General features: G+C 33.3%; 1 protein-coding gene across 5 annotated transcripts in view; it reads left to right on the top strand.

The window, feature by feature from the left end:
* Nucleotides 1-601: 601 nt before the first annotated feature.
* Nucleotides 602-15007, top strand: part of Tdg (Thymine DNA glycosylase) — a 54940-nt gene continuing 40534 nt past the window's right edge. Inside the window, exons 1-2 of one of the 5 annotated variants that reach the window (XM_065514708.1) lie at nucleotides 602-831; nucleotides 982-2350. The gene's annotated coding sequence lies outside the window, so the exon portion shown is untranslated. Of the gene's footprint in view, nucleotides 2351-15007 lie in introns of all 5 variants that reach the window. The other 4 variants (XM_065514709.1, XM_065514711.1, XM_065514710.1 and 1 more) reach the window with 4 other exon arrangements.

Below are 15007 nucleotides of genomic sequence, written 5' to 3'. Positions count from 1 at the left end.
GTAAGAAATTAAAAGAAAACGCCTCTCACGATTCGAAAATTTTCGCATGTACCTCAAAATGACTTCCGTTTTATGTCACGTTCGCTCGATATTTTTTACAACAATGTTTCGAAAGAACTTTTTTATATTTTAAAATATAGTACCCTCTGAATGGAACATAAAGACCAATGTACAAATGTCACGTACGATGATATGGAATTGCCCATATTTAAGTGACACTTAAATATGTATTATATTTTCCAACAATTATTAAACAATATTATAAATTTACTATGTTTAATTTAATGACTTAATTTAAAATGTTATCTAGTTTATCATAAGTTTTGCAGTACAACTTATGAAAAACGGTTTGTTCTGAAAAAAGTTCAATTGGGCTGAATTTATCACCCTTGGTAGCTTAAAAAAACGTTCTTAATTTTAAAAATATTGCTATTTTTTTTAGTTTTATTTTTAATCTTTTGTAATGTATGAAAAGTACCAAAATATTATCGACCATGCCCCAGCGTCATTCAAAACGTAGTAGTGCCAAAATTGGTACAATTGCTGTGTCATAAATCCCATCACTGGCACCACATGGTGTTGATATCTACCGGCCGACTAGCCAGCCCAGCCAGTCAACCAACCAGCCAGCTACTCAGTCATCTCGCACACTTTACACAATGTTAATTCTGTTTTTTTGGGGAGACTACTACAGAGAATATGTTGTGTTGTGTTGTCCTCCACTCTGATTGAGTTTTCTATATTGTTTGATGATTTACACTCTGGTATCTCGTCGTATCAATCTTTTAAACAATTTTTTTCTTTCGTTTATTTCGTGCAGTTGAACACAATGTGAGTGTATATTCATTCATACATACATACACATGTATTTCTGTATGTATTTCTGAATTTTTGTACTGATGTGTATATATATGACTGTAATGTTTGCATTCGTGTTTTCATGCTAGTTGCTTTTTCCTAATTTAATTACGTCGCATCTAGAAGCAGTTTTACGACAACGGTACGGTGCGGATGACGGAGACCCAAAAACAAGCTGACGTTAAACGCGATATAATAAGTAATAATACAAAAAATACAAATATAAAATGATAATAATCATAAAAAAAACATAAATCTAGTCCAGAGTTTTGTTTTGATTATTCTCAACGTGCGCGCGCGTTTCTTACCAAAATCTGCAGTCGTCATATTTGAAAATATTTACTAAATAAAAATTACCGTAAAGTTAAACATTGAAATGAAAATAGAAATCAAATTAATTAATTTAAAACAATTAAAAATAATATTAACTGCAACAAAAAAATGTACACATATGTACACAATGTTTTAATTTTAATTACATTGATAAAAACAGTGCATTTTTAATATCTCTACTACAAGAAAATACAAAAAAAAAAAATAAAAAAAAAAAGTGCAGAGCATAATACATTAAAGCACAACCAACCATAATCCACCACATAGTATTAGCATACATATATACATACATCCATATGTACATTGTACATATGTATGTATGTATGTACATATGTGCTATATATTTGAAACTATACTATACATATAATATCTTTTTAGTTTTTGCATTGTCCTACATTAGAACTTGACATTTTATTTTGTTTTTGTTTATGTGTTTCGTATTTTGTATGTGGATTGAAAGACGAAAGTAGAGGGATTCACAGCCAACAACAATAACATCCTCCGCATCAAACAAGAAATATATAATTTCTTAAAATATAACAGTGTACACAACCAGGGGTTTCATTATCTGTAAAAAGAAAAAAAATCAAATAAATGTTATGATTTTTCCAAACAGTGTTGCCAAATTCGTTATTAATAAAAACTGGAAAATCGTTAATGGCTAACTTGGTGACTGTAATCAGGGCTGCCAGGAACTTTTGTCCACAATCGCAATATTAAGAAAAAATCCCCAAAAATCCCTCAATTCAAAACGCTGGAGTGCTATATTCGACTGGCTCAAAATATCCTTCATCTCAGTACAAATAAAAAAAAATATTTTTTATGAAAAAGTTTGGCAGGCCTGTTTATAAAGAACATTCCGAAATTCCACAACTTACTTCGGGAAGTTCATTTCAACCAGCACGCCCTACCTATAAAAATCCTGAATATACAGTGAGTGACAATACAATGCAAACTTTTTTCAAAAACATGAACTTTTACCAAATATATACATATGTATATTTACTAGGTTTTCTATTAAAATGTAGTAAATTTCAGCGTTTTTAAGAATTCAAGTTTAGCAAAACTTGATCTATATAACGTGGTTATACTTCCTAGCATTTGCAAAACAATGGAAACTTTTAAACAGCTGCTAGAAAAAATACTGAAGCAAAAACAAGTAAGATAACTATATTCCCCTGTGCCGAAACTTATATACCCTTCAGCAAAGTATATTTTAAGATAAAGATTGACTAAAAAACATATTTTAGCTGAAAAAATTTTATTATTAATATATTTATTATAAAATATGGTAATTGGAAAAAAAAGTTTTTTGTGAAAAAAATAAAATTGGGATTAAAAAAAGGTTTTTCCCGATTTTGACTGATTGTAGGACCGTTATATACATCGTTGGAAAGCTCTTTGAAATATGTATCATTAGATATCCATATTGCCTATATTAATGATATTCCATTAGTGCAATTCACTATTAATTTTTAACGATAATCGCATTGTTAAAAAATGTTATTCAGTAAACTTTTTTTTAACAATAATCGCTATTAGCTAAACGATTATCGTCAAAACCAAAAGACAACAGTTTTTATGTTGTTTACAAAATCGACCATTGTTAGCTGAGATGCGACTTCTTTGGCAACAATATTATGTATCATTAATGAGCAATAATAATGTTCCAATCATTTACACATTTTATTTCACTTTTATTGTGTAAAATTAATAAAATTTACGAACTAAAGTGTTTGACTTGCATAAAGTGAATTGGTTTTTGTCCAATTCCTCTTTGAGCTTTTCGCTTTTTTGACAGAGATGCCACCTGATATGAAGTTGTCTACTATTGTTTAAAAGAAGTTAGTTAATCACATAATTGTTACCAAGGCGTATTTAACAAGGTGACAGCAGCGGTGAATTCAAAATTTTTTTTTTTATATGGAGTTTGACATAAATGCGTACCGGTGAATATTTTTTATATGTGTAGTTTGACATTATCGCGTGCTATTTCGCTGTGTTCCCGATGACACCTTATTAAATGCACCTTGATCGTTACTGCAAACAACAAAAATTTTCGACTAATATTGCGATTCTGTAATCGTTAGGGCACTGCTACGCGCTCAATATATATTGACCGCGATCCAGTAACGCGATATTTATTGAACGTGTAGCATGCAATATTGATGGATCGCGATCCAAATCGCAGAATAACCTAATTTTGCGTGATCCATTACAATGGATCGCGATCCAAATATCACAATATATATTGAACACGTAGCAGTACCTTTAAAAGTTAGTGAATCGCACTACAGATATAGAACTAAAATAGGTAAACAAATCGTAGTCGTCGTTTTTTGTTTATATGCCAGTCATTTGTGGGTCGATTTTAAGAATTTTAAGTAACAACCTATGTTATTGAAAATTAAAAACGGAATGACAAACTTATTTATACCCTTGCCACTCATGGAGAAGCTGTGTTACTTTTGGCTGGATGAAATATTTTTTTTGAAAACAGTCAAAGAAATTGTAATTTTCACAGATGTAACAGACTTGGCAACCCTTAAAAGGGAACAACTGCGTCATCTAACCGGAAATCATGCACAAGGCGTAATCTTTGGTTTATCATTGTTGCCTATTATGTATGCCGTTGTCATATGACGCCTTATTATTGTGGAATAATGTGGAACAAGTGACTGCATTGTATATATTGGTAATGGAGGACGCCCATAGGAGTGCATCCAGACTACCGGGTAAAGTTGGTTGTTCTGGAATCTTTAGGGAAGAACCTAGTATTGCAGTATCAAAGTACATGTAACCGCCCTTGGTGTTACGTATACTATCAATATTTTAGGCGGAGTAGTATTTTCCTATTTCACCCCCTCTGGATCCGCGCCTGGTCTAAGTATTTATGCACAGATTTGAAATTTTCTTCCATTCTCAATTATCAAATTATCCATTCTCAATTATCAAATTATCAAAACAAAAGCTGATTCATGGTTTCTGCAAACAGTAATATCTGAAGTATAAATTGAGTAAAGTGTGGGAGATAGTATCCGCAGCTATTTGTCTTTCACTACAAAATCTTTTATCAATGCATACAACATATGAACGTTTGTCTTTAGGCATAGGCCCGTTTTCTCAATGTATCGACAAACTGCATGTTACTAAATGTTGACATAAATTTATTAGGCCGATAAACTGCCCGTTAACAATTTTGGTTTTCTCAATATACCGACAAAAAACATTTTTTTCAGTTTGCAATACCTCTCAAAAAAGATGTGAAAGTTGGGTTGGTTGACAACATTTATCTAACTATCTATATATATAAAAGAGTAACGTTACTGACTGACTGACTGATTCATCGAAATTCGAACATTTTAGGGGAGAAAACGGGTAAAAACTGTATTTTGGTACTTTTTTGGCACCCTATGTATCTTTTAAACCAATAAACAGAAACAAAATTTAAATCGTATTCTTTACTTATCAAAAAATAAAAAACATAAGTGTGGTACTTTTTGGAAATTCGAACCCTTAAGGTATAAAAATTGTGTTTATTTTTGGTACTTTTTCATAAAATATGTTTTTCTATAATTTGACATAGACATTCGAATATTTTATTTTGAGCTCCCACAATGAACAGAAATTATTTAAAACTTGAGGGGTGTTCAAAGGAAAATTGGTACTTTTCTCCTAATGGCACTTTTTTAATATTTTAAATTATTTCACTTATGGACATTAAAGTTAGCTGATATGTATCTGAGTGAAGTTTGTGTTAGGAATAGGGGATAATATTTAGGTACCAAAATGTGAGAACTGAACTATAGGTACTTTTTTATTCTTCTAATAGTACTTTTTGAATTTTCTAAAACAATGGAATTAGAAACATGAAATTAAGCATATATGGACCTAAGTGAGTGAAAATTCTAAGGGTTTACTTTTTGGTACTTTTTCTTTATTCGAATGGTACTTTTTGTAATTTCTTCACCAATGAACCTAGTGAGTGGGACCGCGTTTTCGGTTTTAAAAAATTGAAAACCTATCGGTTTCGGTTTTGTGATAATTTATTAAATATTAAGTGTTTTAGAAACAAAATTAGTTGATAATATAGGAAATGCTATACAAATTTAAAATTCAAACTTGACGGGTTATGGTTTAGTGAATGCGAATTCAAAAGTAATAATCAGTGGTACTATGCAATGGTACTTTTTAATATGTTATAATAATAAACCTAAAAATTTAAAATTAGGTATACATGATTCAGAATGGTAACTTTCTTTAGAATTTTCTATAATAATGGACCCAGAAATATGAAATTAGACATTTACAATAGGATTCACAAAGGGAGACTTAATAGTACTATTTCCTTCTTCTAATTGGGGTGGCGAAGCGCACCAGGTCAGCTAGTGATTACATAAATCAGCTGTTTAATGTGGCCATCGACAGCCGGATTCTTTTTCATTATCCTGCGTGTCTACCAGGTAGTTAGGCCTGGCATGATAAACTCTTTCAGCATTCACTTGGAACTCATGTTCTTCGAGTTCCTCCATCAAATTAATATTAATTCCCCTATTAAACTTTTTTTTGTAAAATCTATTTAATATCGTTTACAAAAACACAAACACTTAAAAACTATGAACAGCAGTCAGCTGATTGAATTTATCTGTACGATAAATAAATAATTGGCAGATGAGGTCGGGTTAGCTTTGCGACAGAATAGAAGCAAATGAGGCATTAGAAAACCAAATTTTCTTTAATCTACAGTTTTTCGTTGTTAAAAAAGATAATCACCTAATGAGAAAACGGCCCATAGACTTATATGTATGTCTATGTTGAAGCAGAGATCTTTAATAAGTCCAAATCATAGCTACCAAAGTTGTTTAGATTTTAAAGCAGTCTTACCCCCAGTAACACGAAGTCTGGTTATGTGTTAACTAATAGTTATACTGACAGTTTTCATACAAAAATATTTTTAACCGACAGTATAACTGTTAGTTAACACATAACCAGGCTTCGTGTTAATGGTGGTTAGACCTATTTTCTTAATCTCTGGTTATCATTTTTCGTAAACCTATACTTCCAATTAATCGTCAAGAAAAAAAATAACACCAGATTGAGAAAATGTTATTCTTTATATACATACAAATAAAAATATGCACCAAAACATGAAATTTAATGATTTTAGTGCAACATTTTAGATTGATTTAAGACCAGGTAAACCGGTTAACTGAAAATCCAGATTTTAAATAAACCGGCTCACAAAAAACCGAAACCGGTTTATAAACACTCCGCGTATTGCTGAAAAATTTCCATAAAAATGTTCAGGTATTAGAATAATTCTAAAATGTGTTCCAGTCGTGAATCTGCAGACTCAGTTGTTATTACTTAACATTCCAGTGCACAACATGAACATTACGTCTAACAGTGGAATTATATGACATGTTGAAACATCGAACCCAAAACTCTTAGTCCGCTTTTTACACTACAGACATTGAAATCATGATTACCCTTCCAGGCAGTACACATAACGACTCTGTTGCAGTTCCTAGCTCCATGATCATAAATATAACATTTCGTACCTTAACCCTTTAATGCATATTGTTGCCAATTGTCTACATTCCAGTTCCACTTAATTTTAGACGAATATAAGCTTGATACTAATTCAGATTCTAATTCCGAAAAATCAAATGGAGTACGAAAAGTTTCAGCTAAAGAAATTCTAAATCAAACTAAAGATAAAGGAAATATAATAAATAAAAATCAACTAAATATTTAATATTTTATAGAAAAATAAAAGTAATAATCATGTATTTAAGGGTTAAGTGGTCTTCTCCAATTAGCCGAAATATTACAAAAGTTATATCTCTAAAGGTAGGGTCAGACTACGCAAATTATTTGACACAAGATGTTTCATGTGTTTGATCAAAACTACATAAAATAATCCATGGGTTGATGTTGTGGTCACACTGTACACATTTATTTGCTATATGTATTTGTTTAATCAAACTGCACAGAAATACTATCAAACACACGAAGAGGAATAAATATTTGTGTTGTTGTCACATTTATGGTAATATTTTTTAAATAATTATTAAATAAAGCTGCAAAAAAACTTTAATTTCTTTCATCAATAAAGAAGATATTTCTAGATATTAAAATATTACTAGATTTAGCTTTACAGTTAAAAGAATTGTATGAATTTCAGTACATACTTTTATTTAAACGTCACATATTTTATGTTTCTAGTTTGAACAGAAAGTATTTTTCACGGCATACAAGAAAACAGTTGAATTTGGTCAAACAAATTTATTTGCCGATAAGAAAACATTCTTGTAATGTGACCAATGTGTGATCACTAAACAGTAAATATTTCTCTCCATTTTGGCTAATTTTTTATTTGATCTTACAATTCATTTGCAAGATAAAACAGCGTAAAATAACAGCTGTTGCATCATGTGTAATCGCAAAAGTAGTGTTGCTATATCTTAAATTAAAAATCAATATATTAACATAGATTAAAGTGGTTGAAAGCGGTGGCGAATGTGTTTTGGAAACGCTCGTCGAAAGTGCTATTGAGGATGACATTTATAATCGTTGGTCCATAATCATAGTCAAATACTAAAGTCGGTTCTTTTTAAAAACAACTATAAATTAAAAACCCGCTGTATAATATTTCCCAACTATAGTTTAAATTGAACCGACTTTAACTGGGTGCCACCTCAAATGTAGAAAATGTTTTCATACTGTTACGTTTTAACCTTTTCAAAACGCTGGTTTATTTCCTTTAAATAAACCGGATACTTTTGATTGCAAATAGAAGCTGTTTAGTAGTTTGAAAATTGTAACAACTCTTTATTTATTTAAAATGTACAACAACCACAGAATTAAATAGTCACTCAATGTTTTTTTATACACGTTTATAAATTCTCAGAAATACAGACACTTTAAAATGTACACGAATTCACTTGAAAAATACAGCACACTTTAAGGCACTCAGTTGATGTTTATTCGAATAGCGTATCTGATAAACTGACTAACGACTGCAACCTCTACCACTATTTATAACACTGCCATCTGCTCTGTAGATTTGTCTTTAACTGTCTAGAGGTTTCTAATACATACGCCATCTGTGGTGTTCTTTAACTGAATATTCGAATTCGAATATACGGTCGCAGCAAACAGCGTTGCCAACTTACGATCAATGGTCAACTGAAAGCTTTTATTCAATGTTAATAATGCCCACAGATATATTACAGTTTGCTATTACAGCACTGTTATTTGAAAGCATTAGGCTACTTTTAAATCAGCCGTAATAGCTGATGGCCTAGGCAGCCAGTGCTACTATTTTATATATTAATCTTGTATTTATATAAGTTTAATATCATGTAAATAAATAAATAAATCAGCCGTTAAAATCGTTATATTTGAATTCAAGTACAATTTCGTAACACTGCCCCCCGCTTAAGCCTGTTCGTCCCGAATAGGCATAGATTCACTTCTCCCATAGGCAGCTAGTCGTTCTAGATGTACGACCTTCATTTTAGATCTCGGGCTCTTTTCTTTCTGTATTCTGTACACCACGTCGTTTAATTTCTTAATCACCTTGTATGGTCCATTGCAATGGGTTTGTAGTTTGGGAGACAGTCCTTTCTTGCGTTGTGGGTTATACAGCAGTACAAGATGGCCTTCATTAAATCCCTCAGAATTCGCTGCTCGATCGTATCTGGCATTCATTTTGTCGCTGGTCATTTTTATTCGCCTGCGTACGAATTCGTGAAGTTCGATAAGGTCATCTCGCTCTTGGGAAGTGTTTTCATTATTTGATGAGGGCTTAATACTGAATTCTAAATCATCAGGCAACTTGAGTTCTGTCCCGAAGACAATTTTTGCAGGTGTTCTAGAGGTCGAGTCATGAACAGCTGACCTGTATGCCAATAGAAATTTTGGTATGTGTTCATAACAGTCCTTCTGGTGTGCACTGACCACTTTTCTTAAATATTCCTCCAGGGTGCGATTGAATCGTTATACTGCTGAAGTTGTCCACGACTTCTTCTTACTGGGCCCTTCGCTGCTATGCATTGTGGACAATTGGCTACCCAATTGGCTACTACTTGCTGACAAGATGACCACCACTGGTACCGTCATGAAACTCTTTCATTACTTCGTTTATTTTAGAGGATGGTACAACAATTAGATTTGTCACTGTTTTACCGTCAGCACTTTCCCATATGCGGTATAAGCAGCCATTTAACAATTGTAGACTATTCCAACCCTTCCGGTGTTCGATAATAAAGTCATAGCTCTGAAGCCGCTCAATCCAACGAGCCAGTTGCCCTTCAGGTTATTTAAATTGCAACAACCACCTGAGGGCATAATGATCGGTTCTCAGTTGGAAGTGCTGACCATACAAATACTTGTGGAAATGTTTCACACACTCTAATACTGCCAGGAGTTCACGTCGCGTTATGCAGTAATTTCTCTCAGGCTTGGAAAGTATTCGGCTGTAGTAGCCTATGACCTTTTCCGACCCGTTGATCACCCCTGGGATGGGATATGCCAAAATTGATGCTGTACACAACAATTCCTTTAACTGAAGAAATGCCACTCCACAGGACCGCTCGCTACTTCTGCATTAGCTCATGTAGGCTTGCGGCAACACTGGCAAAATTCGGTACAAATCGTCGGTAGTACGTGCAAAGGCCTAGAAAACTGCGCAATTCGTGAAGATTTCTCGGACGAGGCCAGTCCTTTACGGATCGTATTTTATCCTCATCTGTTGATATGCCGTCTGCTGTTACGCGATGCCCTAAATACTTAACTTCTTTCTGGAACAATGCACATTTCTTTACGCTAAGTTTTAATCCAGCCGCAGCTATTCGTTTAAGGACTTCTTCAAGGTTTTTCAAGTGTTCATCGAAAGACTTCCACATGACAATTATGTCATCGAGGTACACCAGTGAATTCCTTTCAACACATGTTCCATTAAACGCTCGAATGTGGCTGGAGCATTGCAGAGTCCAAAGGGCATCACATTAAACTGCCATAATCCATCACTAGCACTAAACGCAGTTTTCTCTTTGACTTGTTCTGCAATCTCTACCTGCCAATAACCACTTTGCAAGTCCAATGTGAAGAACCATTTTGTTCCAGCTAATGTGTCCAGGGTGTCGTCAATTTTTAGTAGCGGGTAGCTGTCTTTCTTGGTAATGTCGTTCAGCTTTCTATAATCGACGCAAAACCTAGTGCTGCCGTCTTTCTTTTTAACTAACACAACAGGCGAGCTCCAAGGACTTGAAGATGGTTCGATTACTCCATCCGGCTCCATTTCGTTAACCAGCTCCTTCACCTCACTTCGTTTCGCTAGAAGAATTGTTCTGGGCGCCTGCTTTATGGGCCTCGCTTCGCCAGTATTTATTTGATGCTTTACAATTGCCGTTCTACCTTGGCATTGACTTTTTAAGGCGAAGACCGAGGTATGTTTCTTCAGAAGCTATTTGGCCTTATTTCTATCGGGTGGCGCTAATCCTCCTACCCATTTCCCCACATATTCCGCTAGTAGCTCGTGTTCCCTGGTGGATTTATTGGCATGTTCCGGGTTTTTCTCGCAATTGATTACTGCGTCTGCTGAAGTGCATCGACCTATTTCGGAATTTGGCTTAACGACTTTTTCAGAGCTGGACAGGTTAAGCACTCCTACAGGAACTAATCTGTTGTTGCAGGGCTTAACGAGGGCTTTTGCTGTTATTGGTTGTACCACCCATAAACTGTTGTCCTCACAATCTCCCTCCATACGAGTCCACACTAATGTTTCTGACTGTGGTGGCAGTTTCAGATGATCGACGGTAACTAGCCTTCTCACATTTCGCCAAATCATAACCTTTCGTCCCATATCCAAAGTAATGCCATGACTAATCATGAAATCAGTACCAATGATTACTTCGTCCACAATATCGGCAACAATAAATACATGGTTGACGCTAACATTGACAATGGTTACTTTCACATTTACTTTACCATAGACAGTGGCTGGCTCCTCAGTAGCTGTGCGCAGACTTACCCCACGTAATGGTTCAATTGTGTCTTTGACTAAATCGGGCTTGACGACGGACTGCGACGCTCCTGTGTCTATAGTAAAAATGTGCTTCTGACCGTTAATGTATACACTAGCCGTAAGATTGCTATTTTTCTGCTACATTACTGATATGGAGATTGTGGGGCCCTCAGATGTGGGAGCAAGCTCTTGTCCCATAGTGCTAGCTCGTTTTAGCTTAAAGGTGATTATTGTGACGATTGATGATTTGACGGCTGGTTGTTTCTTGGAGCCGAAATAGATCTGGTTCGTTTTCTCGGTGCTTGATGATATGACCAGTTTCGTGATGATATTAACGAAATATATCCGCAATTTTGCAAAAAAGTGATCTGTCACTTTGCCAGATATCATTTTTCATTCATAATTGTCGAACTTTTCTCTTCGTAATACAATAACAATTTGAATCATCTTCATCTTTGTTTTAGAAAACAAAGTTCTTGTTGAAAAACCCTTTACTACTACAAACGAAATCGTACAGGAGGACATAAGCTTTCAGAAAATTAAATTTTTGACCACCCTATTAAAATACAAGGTGAGGTACAGTGTGTCAAAGTTGAACGAACACCTTTAATTGAAATAAAATTAGTATGAAAAATGTATACATTTTGATAAAAAATAAACTCGTGTTTTTTTAATTTTTTCAAAGATGAGGTAAGAACTAGCTACTAAAATTACAAATTATAAATTTTTAAATCGATATAAATGTGCACTCTAGCTCAACCAATGCACATTATCAGATTTTGCCATTTAGTAAGGTAATGTAAGAAAAGATAAATCACGGTTTATTGTTGGTGTTTTGTTTAAGCTTTGATATTTTTACAAATAAAGCTTGAGTGTCTGTAATTCTCAAACACTCTATAGTTTTATTTGTATAATATCTTTAGTTTTTCTAAAGCCTTTTGGGAAATGGTTTCCTGATGATCTGGCCTAAGCAACTAGCTTATCCCCCAACAATAAATTTCAGTGAATTTATCAAATTATATAAAAAACAAGCATAAAAACAATTTTACTAAAATACTAATTTTGTATTCCCGAATAACCTTTTAAGGGACCAAACTCTGTTTCTTGAAAACTCCGCATTTACAAGGGAAAAAATTCGATTTTTTCAGTTTTTGTAAAACTTTTGCCATTAAGTAATTACTTTTGCAATTTAATTTAAAGGAATCGAAATGTGTACGTAATTGTCGTTCTAATGAGATATAATAGATGTTAAAGTTATTAAAAAATCCCCAAACCATTAACTTGTCTCAAGCCACTAGAACAAGAAATGTAGGAACAAAATTAACATATTTTGAGAAATATTAAAATAATAGCTCATTTTTACTGGTATATGAGTTTTTGTCTTTTTTAATGGCACTTTCAAAACTCCATTTTAATATTTTTAAAAATGTTTAAACAAAAGTCTAAGTTTAGCATTAAATAAAACAAGTAAGGGCCGTTTTCTCATTAGGTGATTATCTTTTTTCTCAACGAAAAACTGCCGATTAAAGAAATTTGGTTTTCTCAATGTCTCATTTGTTTCTATTCTGTAGCAAAGCTAACCCGAAATCATCTGCCAATTATTTATTTATCGTACAGATAAATTCAATCAGCTGACTGCTGTTCATAGTTTTTGTGTTTGTGTTTTTGTAAACGAAATTAAATAGATTTTATAAAAGAAAGTTTAATAGAGGAATTAACAGTAATTTGATGGAGGATGAACTCGAAGAACATGAGTTCCAAGTGAATGCTGAAAGAGTTTATCATGCCAGGCCTAACTACATGGCAGAAATGCAGGATAATAATTTTTTCAAAAGATTTCGGCTGTCGATGGCTACTTTCAACAACTGATTTATGTAAACATGTTGTCACTTAAAGGCAGGGTTCCCAACTCCTCAAATCTCAAATCTATTTTGAAAGGTATTGCCAACTGAAAATAATGTTTCTGTCGGTATATTGAGAAAACCAAAATTGTTAACGTACAGTTTATCGGCCTAATAAGTTACTAAATGTCGGCTGTACCGAATCTTCACCAAATTATACTTCAAAATACATATTTTAAATATTTTTAGGTAAACAAATTTATTTTTTGTTCCGAAGTTGTTTTTTGTAATTTTTTGGAAAACATTTTTTTTCGAATTTTTATTTTAAATTCAAAATTTTAAAATTTTTTTTAAAATTTTTTTTTTTGGTGAAAAAAAAATTGGGTAAAAAAATATTTTTTCCGATTTTGACCCATTGTAGGTCCAACTTACTATGGTCTTATATACTTCGTTCTTTGAAATATCTATCATTAGATATCCATATTGTCTATATTAATGACTTAGTAATCAAGATATAAGTCAAAAATAAGTCAAAAATCGAGGTTATCCTGGTTCTTTCCTCATATCTTAGTCATTTGTGGACTGATTTTGCTGATTTTAAAAAGGAAACTTCTCGAAAACATGTCTGAACGAATTATTGAAGATTTGGATCCCGAAGATATCTGGGGTCTTCAGAAAATTGATTTCAACAGACAGACGGACATGGCTTAATCGACTCCGCTATCTATAAGGATCCAGAATATATATACTTTATAGGGCGGAAAATTATATTGGTGAAAATACAAACGGAATGACAAACTTATATATACCCTTCTCACGAAGGAGAAGGGTATGAAAATATAGCATACAATTTTTCAAATTTCTTCACAAATCTAAATAAATTGGTATATATCTGTCATTTAACTGTTATCAGTGAGCTCAAAAACTGGGACAGCAGAACATATTTTATTAAAATTAGGTAAATTTTCAGTAGCATTTTATTCAATTGTATAAAAATTATACAAACATTTATTTTATTTGAGCTTTCAAGATCTCTCAGTTTTTCCCTGCTTTTGGATGAATCCTGATGCTCACGAACGTTTTGAAATTGATGATAGCTCCCAATGATTTTGCAAGATCTTGTTGAGTTTGACAATAATCTTCAAGCATCCAATTCATGGTGTCAAAATCTCCACTTCTGAACCAGTGCTGGGATTTGAACATTGTGCCAAAATGTGTTCAATAGTGCCAAAACTACTTTTCACAAAATAAATAGTGGTAATGCAATTTAAATATACTGCGTAATTTGATATTAGACTTATTTGAAAATGAGATTTTTTTTGAGCGGATTTTTGACTAGAAGATTGGAAATTAAATTAATGTGCTGTTTTTCTATAGCGAACGAGTACTTTGAGTGGAAATTTAACATGTGTTTTGTTATTGTAACAAAAACAAAATACATGTATTTTGTTTTTGTTACGTCCACTCAAAACGCCCACTCAAAACGCTCATTCGCCATAGAAAAACAGCACATAGTTTAATCTACGAATTTTGTTTTTGGTTTGTCGATTATTTTGTTTTATTTTTTGAGGGTGCTGTGGCTTAATTGGTAGGCGCCTTTGATCATTAAGCATGATATGGTATTTGCGGCCTGGGTTCGATTCCCAGCCGCTGCCAATCAATAACATCAGTCTATAATAATTATTAGTTTACTAATAACTAATATTTATGACAGCGCCCTCCTTCGGTGGTATTCGAGCAGCTCAGGCGGCTCAATAACTGGTGGCAGAATAACTTTACCGTTCGAACAGCACATTTCCGGGGATTCCTTAGGAAACTTCAAAACGCTGCAATGTTCATTGCGCCAATCAGTACGTCCTTGTGATTCCTGTAGGAATCATAATTATTGTAATAAAATGTCGGCAACTTTAAATCTATTTTTTCTTTTGACCAAGCCATTTAT

The sequence above is a fragment of the Calliphora vicina genome, chromosome X, assembly GCF_958450345.1.
Source record: "Calliphora vicina chromosome X, idCalVici1.1, whole genome shotgun sequence".
NCBI lineage: Eukaryota > Metazoa > Arthropoda > Insecta > Diptera > Calliphoridae > Calliphora > Calliphora vicina.
The sequence above is the reverse complement of the archived record's forward strand: the minus strand, read 5'-3'. Positions and strand labels throughout refer to the sequence as shown.